Raw genomic sequence first — 8,244 nt, 5'->3', positions numbered from 1 at the left:
AGTATGCTTGGGGGTCATTTGCGACCAAGCTTTAACTTCCTGACTGATGTCTTGAGATGTTGCGTTAATATATCCACATAATTATCCTGCCTCATGATGCCATCTATTTTGTGAAGTACACCAGTCCCTCCTGCAGCAAAGCACCCCCACAACATGATGCTGCCACCCCCAAGCTTCACGGTTGGGATGGTGTTCTTCGGCTTGCAAGCATCCCCCTTTTTCCTCCAAACATAACGATGGTCATTATGGCCAAACAGTTTTATTTTTGTTTCATCAGACCAGAGGACATTTCTCCAAAAAGTACGATCTTTGTCCCCATGTGCAGTTGCAAACCGTAGTCTGGCTTTTTTTATGGCGGTTTTGGAGCAGTGGCTTCTTCCTTGCTGAGCGGCCTTTCAGGTTATGTCGATATAGGACTCGTTTTACTGTGGATATACAGTAGATACTTTTGTACCCGTTTCCTCCAGCATCTTCACAAGGTCCTTTGCGGTAGTTCTGGGATTGATTTGCATTTTTTTGCACCAAAGTACGTTCATCTCTAGGAGACAGAACGCATCTCCTTCCTGAGCGGTATGACGGCTGCGTCGTCCCATGGTGTTTATACTTGCGTACTATTGTTTGTACAGATGAATGTGGTACCTTCAGGCGTTTGGAAAATGCTCCCAAGGATGAACCAGACTTGTGGAGGTCTACAATTTTTTTCTGAGGTCTTGGCTGATTTCTTTTGATTTTCCCATGATGTCAAGCGAAGAGGCACTGAGTTTGAAGGTAGGCCTTGAAATACATCCACAGGTACACCTCCAATTGACTTAAATGATGTCAATTAGCCTATCAGAAGCTTCTAAAGCCATGACATCATTTTCTGGAATTTTCCAAGCTGTTTAAAGGCACAGTCAACTTAGTGTATGTAAACTTCTGACCCACTGGAATTGTGATACAGTGAACTATAAGGGAAATAATCTGTCTGTAAACAATTGTTGGAACAATTACTTGTGTCATGCACAAAGTAGATGTCCTAACCGACTTATCAAAACTATAGTTTGTTAACAAGAAATTTGTGGAGTGGTTGAAAAACTAGTTTTAATGGTTCCAACCTAAGTGTATGTAAACTTTCGACTTCAACTGTACAAGTTGTATTTTTATACAATATATCCCGATTATTCCATATATAATATCTGTGTGGAGAAAAATTATGCTTATAAATTAAATTCCATTACAAGAAAACCTGCCAATGAAAATCAGAGAGTTTCACTGGAACTTTGTCAATATTATAATTGCAAACCAACATGAAGTTAAGGCCACCAAAAGTAGAGAAGACATGATGAGGAATAAGATTTCACATGGAAATGGGGTCTTCTTAGGAATTGTTTTATCCAATTGATCTTAAAAGTATTATTTAAGGCCGCAAAGTCCAGAAAATTCAGCCTACCATACTCATAAGTGTTCATTACATCAGTTTTCCTAATGTTTCTCCACAGAAAGTTGAAAAGCGTCTCGTCTATCTCCTTTTACCATCAAGATATAAAGATAGAGCACCATATGTTAGCCTAGAGATACCTTCAGCCTTGGTTATTAGGATTCTTCCTTTTAAAGATAAGACCCTCTGTAGCCATTGATTTAGCTTGCCACAGCCCATTAATTTAATCGACATGAGTTCTTTGACTATAGTCTGTGCTATCCGGAATCCTATCCGTCCATACCGCTGAAGTTAACATTTAAAATGGTTAATAAGGTAAGGGTTAAGATTATGGTTTAGGGTAGGGACGTCCCAAAGATCCAGGATAGCATTGACCACATTTGACTGCCTCACAGCACCATGACTATGCATATTTCATCCTCATTCCATCTCAAATAACTTGTGGTGGAAAACTCATATGCGTAAAGATGAGTAAGGAAAAGACAGTAGTCATGTCCCCCACCCTTGTCTTCTCTTATCATCTAATCATTCTCTTCTCAACATGCAAAACTATAGATGTAAGCCTAGATAACATTTGTGACAGTTATTGCATAAAATATCGACATTCTTATAACCCTACAATCAAAACACTTAATTTTGTCATCTTTAAAGAGATGTTTCTCAGTGACTTTCAGGTAAAGCAGCAAAAGCCCACAGCAGCCCCCTCCTATGAGCCCCCCTCTTCTAATCCAAGTCAACAGCCATGCTGGGGTCACACAATCATGAAGCTCCCATCATGTAACACAGACACCATATAATCTACATTTTACAGCAGAGGATTTCCAACTATTACCCAACTTTATTACCCATTGTTGAAATTACATTTTACGATATCCACTTTATCCACTCCTTTCCCCATCTCTGATTGTTTAGTCTATTGACCTACTACTACTATTACTACTACTACTACTACTACTACTACTACTACTGCTACTCTTGTGGATCACACTAACAAAGCATTAAATGTAAGACCATTGACCACCTTAGCATACTTAATCTGAGAATGCCTGCAATATTTACTCTGAGAATTCCAGTGATAACTAGAATATAACTCTATTTGCTCTGGAGAATCTGGTTTATATAATATTATCAACTGGGTGGTTCGAGCCCTGAATGCTGATTGGCTGACAGCCATGGTATATCAGACTGTATACCACGGGTATGACAAAACATGTATTTTTACTGCTCTAATTACATTGGTAACCAGTTTATATAGTAATAAGGCACCTCGGGGGTTTGTGGTATATGGCCAAGATACCACAGCTAAGGGCTGTATCCAGGCACTCCGCATTGGGTCGCACATAAGAACAGCCCTTAGCCGTGGTATATTGGCCATATATCACACCCCCTGCTTAAATATACATTGCATTCGGAAAGTATTCAGAACCCTTAAGTTTTCCACATTTTGTTACGTAACAGTCTTATTCTAAAATTGATTAAATTGTTTTTTTCCCTGATCAATCTACACACAATAACCCATAATGTCAAAGCAAAAACCTTTAAAATATTTTTTTTGCAAATGTATAAAAGAAAAAAAAATCACATTTACATTAGTATTCAGACCCTTTACTCAGTACTTTCTTGAAGCACCTTTGGCAGTGATTACAGTCTTCTTGGGTATGAGGCTACACTCTTGACACACCTGTATTTGGGAAGTTTCTCCCATTCTTCTCTGCAGATCCTCTCAAGCTCTGTCAGGTTAGATGGGGAGCGTCGCTGCACAGCTATTTTCAGGTCTCTCCAGAGATGTTCGATCGGTTTCAAGTCCGGGATCTGGCTGGGCCACTCAAGGACATTCAGAGACTTGTCCCGAAGTCACTCCTCCGTTGTCTTGGCTGTTTGCTAAGGGTCATTGTCCTGTTGGTAGGTGAACCTTCGCCCCAGTCTGAGGTTCTGAGCGCTCTGGAGCAGGTTTTCATCAAGGATCTCTCTGTACTTAGCTCAGTTAATCTTTCCCTCGATTCTGACTAGTCTCCCAGTCCCTGCCGCTGAAAAACATCCCCACAGCATGATGATGCCACCACCATGCATCACCATATGGATGGTGCCAGGTTTCCTCCAGACGTGATGCTTGCCATTCAGGCCAAGGAGATCAATCTTGGTTTCATCAGACAAGATAATCTGGTTTTTCATGGTCTGAGAGTCTTTAGGTGCCTTTTGGCAAACTCCAAGCGGGCTGTCATGTGCCTTTTACTAAGCAGTGGTTTCCGTCTGGCCACTCTACCATAAAAGCCTGATTGGTGGAGTGCGGCAGAGATGGTTGTCCTTCTGGAAGGTTCTCCCATTTCCATAGAAGACCTCTAGAGCTCTGTCAGAGTGACCATCAGGTTCTTGGTCACCTCCCTGACCAAGACCCTTCTCCCCCGATTGCTCAGTTTGGCCACGCAGCCAGCTCTAGGAAGAGTCTTGGTGGTTTCAAACATCTTACATTTAAGAATGATGGAGGGCACTGTTCTTGGGGACCGCCAATGCTTCAGAAAGTTTTTGGCACCCTTCCCCAGATCTGTGCCTTGAAACAATCCTGTTTTGGAGCTCTACGGACAATTCCTTCGACCTCATGGCTTGGTTTTTGCTCTGACATGCACTGTCAACTGTGGGAAGTTGTATAGACAGGTGTGTGCCTTTCCAAATAATGTCCAATCAATTGAATTTACCACAGGTGGACTCCAAGTTGTAGAAAAATTTCAAGGATGATCAATGGAAACAGGATGCACCTGAGCTCAATGTTGAGTCTCATAGCAAAGGTCTGAAGACTTATGTAAATAAGGTATTTCTGTTTTTTATTTGTAATAAAAAAAAATTATATTCTAAAAACCAGTTTTTGCTTTGTCATTATAGGGTGTTATGTGTAGAATGCTAAGGATTTAAAAAAATTAAGTCCATCTTAGAATAAGGCTGTAACACAACAAAATGTGGAGAAAGGCAAGGGGTCTGAATACTTTCCGAAATACTGTATGTCATGTATTGTCATAAAGAATGTAATTATAATGATAACATTCACCTGGTGTCACGTCCTGACCAGCAGAGGGCGTTTTGCTTAGTCTTGGTCAGGATGTGGCAGGGGGTTTGTGTTTGTTAAATGTTGGGTTGATGATTGGGACTTCCAATTGAAGGCAGGTGTGTATAGTTGCCTTTGATTGGAAGTCCTACATAGGTGTGTGTGTTTGTCTTTGGGGTTGTGGGGAATTGGTTTTGCACTGCGTTTGAGATAGCCTGCAAAACTGTTGTAAATCGTGAGTACCGTTCATTGTTTTGTTTTCCCTGTGGATGCTTTTTTTCATTTACCAATTAAAAGAATGAATGTCCACACTTCCGCTGCGCCTTGGTCCTTCTCTCTCCTGTCTGACATTTTCGCCGAAGAGTACGACTTATTTTGTGACAGAATTCCCCACCAAACCAGGACCAAGCAGCGGAAGAAGGCTGGCGAGGACTGGGAGACACGACGGGTAAGGGAGACCGAGAGGCACCCCCAAGATTTTTTTAGGGGGGGGGGCACAAGGGCTGGTTGACGGGGCAAGACTGGAGTGTCAGTCAACAGTCACCAGAGCTGCCCGCCAGTCAACAGTCACCAGAGCTGCCCGCCAGTCAACAGTCACCAGAGCTGACCGCCAGTCAACAGTCACCAGAGCTGCCCGCCAGTCAAAAGTCACCAGAGCTGCCCGCCAGTCAACAGTCACCAGAGCTGCCCGCTAGTCAGGAGCCGCCAGAGCCGCCCGCTAGTCAGAAGCCGCCAGAGTGGCCAGACTGCCCGGAACTGCCAGAGTGGCCAGACTGCCCGGAACTGCCAGAGTGGCCAGACTGCCCGGAACAGCCAGAGTGGCCAGACTGCCCGGAACTGCCAGAGTGGCCAGACTGCCCGGGGCTGCCAGAGTGGCCAGACTGCCCGGGGCTGTCAGAGTGGCCAGACTGCCCGGGGCTGCCAGAGTGGCCAGACTGCCCGGGGCTGCCAGAGTGGCCAGACTGCCCGGGGCTGCCAGAGTGGCCAGACTGCCCGGGGCTTCCAGAGTGGCCAGACTGCCCAGATCAGCCAGAGAGGCCCGCCTGTTCGGGGCTGCCAGAGTGCCCTGCCTGTCAGGAGCTGCCAGAGTGGCCCGTCAGTCAGGATCAGCCCGAGGGGCCCTCCTGTCCTCCGGCCCAGCCCGAGGGGCCCTCCTGTCCTCCGGCCCAGCCCAAGTGGCCCTCCTGTCCTCCGGCCCAGCCCGAGTGGTCCGTCTGCCAGGGTCAGCCCGAGTGGCACGTCTGCCCGGCGCAGCTAGCGGCGCCACCAAAGTGGGCGACGCCAAAGGGGGAACGAGGTCCACGTCCTGCACCTGAGCCACCTCCAGGATAGGTGGGTTGGGGAGGGAGGGTGTAGCACAGTGCTGTCGGTGACGGCAGCCACCCTCCCTTCCCTCCCTTATGGTTTAAGGGTTATTGTTTGTTGGTTTTGTTGGGGTATTGGGGATTTTCTTGTGTTTTTCTTTTTTAAGGTGCATCCCGGAGTCTGCACCTTGAGGGGGGGGGGGTACTGTCACGTCCTGACCAGCAGAGGGCGTTTTGCTTAGTCTTGGTCAGGATGTGGCAGGGGGTTTGTGTTTGTTAAATGTTGGGTTGATGATTGGGACTTCCAATTGAAGGCAGGTGTGTATAGTTGCCTTTGATTGGAAGTCCTATATAGGTGTATGTGTTTGTCTTTGGGGTTGTGGGGAATTGGTTTTGCACTGCGTTTGAGATAGCCTGCAAAACTGTTGTAAATCGTGAGTACCGTTCATTGTTTTGTTTTCCCTGTGGATGCTTTTTTTCATTTACCAATTAAAAGAATGAGTGTCCACACTTCCGCTGCGCCTTGGTCCTTCTCTCTCCTGTCTGACATTTTCGCCGAAGAGTACGACTTATTTTGTGACACCTGGTGAAAGCCAATGTACTGGAAATTAACGAATTCGACAACCATGTTTCTGCCAATAACAAAAACAGTCATGTGTGGTAACTCTACAATTCACTCGAAAAGACAAGGCACATTGGGAAATTATATTGGAGGCATAGTGGAGAAGTCACTTAAAATGTTGAAGATGATACTAATCAAACAGGGTCACAGTGACTATCTGTTTGAGTAATGACTACGAAATCACTTTAAGTAACGGTGCTCAGACATCTGAAGTGCATCGGATTTCCTCAAAAGTTTTGAGTAATGACAGCACATTGGGGTTTACAGTGCACAGTGGTCATGAAGCCTGGTCTCAGATATGCTTATGCTGCCAGCTCCTAAGGCCATTGTCATGCCAATGGGACCAGGCTAGTCATTTTCTGCCCTCAGATGAAAAGATGCTACAGAGATTGTTGGGTGCACACTGAAGGGCCCAGTGCCTCTCCTCATCGCTCCTCCACCTCATCCTGCTGCTGCTGTAACTGGGGTGATGTCTTTGCATGTTGTTGCCATGGACACCACATGAAGGGCCAGATAAGAGGGGACCAACACAATAAACCCTTATTAAACTCGCAGGCAGCGTGCGGTGGGACACAGATCAAACAGAGGCCTACAGCCCAATGTTCAGCTTTCAAAACCACATTAATATGGACATAAATAATACCTAAATAATCACAAAAAAACTAATTACATAGTAATTTGCTGTTTGAAGAGCACTAGACCTTCCTCTCTGTTTTCATATACCGACTGGAAATGCAAATGTGTTCCTTCTCCTGTTTCTAAGGACCTACAGTGCATTCGGAAAGTATTCAGATCCCTTGACTTTTTCCACATTTTGTTACGTTACAGCATTATTCTAAAAATGATTAAATCATTTCCCCCCCCTCATCAATCTACACACAATACTCCATAATGACAAAGCAAAAACAGGTTCTTAGAAATGTTAGCAAATATTTCTATAAAAATAAATGAATGAAATATCACATTTACATACTATTGAAGTCGGAAGATTACATACACTTAGGTTGGAGTCATTAAAACTAGTTTTTCAACCACTCCACAAATGTCTTGTTAACAAACTAGTTTTGGCAAGTCGGTTAGGACATCTACTTTGTGCATGACACAAGTAATTTTTCCAACAATTGTTTACAGACAGATTATTTCACTTATAGTTCACTGTATCATAATTACAGTGGGTCAGAACTTACACAGAACTTACACTAAGTTGACTGTGCCTTTAAACAGCTTGGAAAATTCCAGAAAATGATGTCATGGCTTTAGAAGCTTCTTTTAGGCTAATTGACATCATTTGAGTGAATTGGAGGTGTTCCTGCAGATGTATTTCAAGGCCTACCTTCAAACTCAGTGCCTCTTTGCTTGACATCATGGGAAAATCAAAAGAAATCAGCCAAGACCTCAGAAAAAAATTGTAGACATCCGCAAGTCTGGTTCATCCTTGGGAGCAAATTCCAAACGCCTGAAGGTACCACATTCATCTGTACAAACAATAGTACACAAGTATAAACACCATGGGACCACACGGTCATCATACCGCTCAGGAAGGAGACGCGTTCTGTCTCCTAGAGATGAACGTACTTTGGTGCGAAAAGTGCAAATCAATCCCAGAACCACAGCAAAGGACCTTGTGAAGACGCTGGAGGAAACAGGTACAAAAGTATCTATATCCACAGTAAAACGAGTCCTATATCGACATAACCGGAAAGGCCACCCAGCATGAAGCCACTGCTCCAAAACCGCCATAAAAAAGCCAGACTACGGTTTGCAACTGCACATGGGGACAAAGGTCGTACGTTTTGGAGAAATGTCCTCTGGTCTGATGAAACAAAAAGAAACTGTTTGGCCATAATGACCATCGTTATGTTTG

Source organism: Salmo salar, chromosome 03 (assembly GCF_965601325.2).
Source record: "Salmo salar chromosome 03, fSalSal1, whole genome shotgun sequence".
NCBI lineage: Eukaryota > Metazoa > Chordata > Actinopteri > Salmoniformes > Salmonidae > Salmo > Salmo salar.
The sequence above is the reverse complement of the archived record's forward strand: the minus strand, read 5'-3'. Positions refer to the sequence as shown.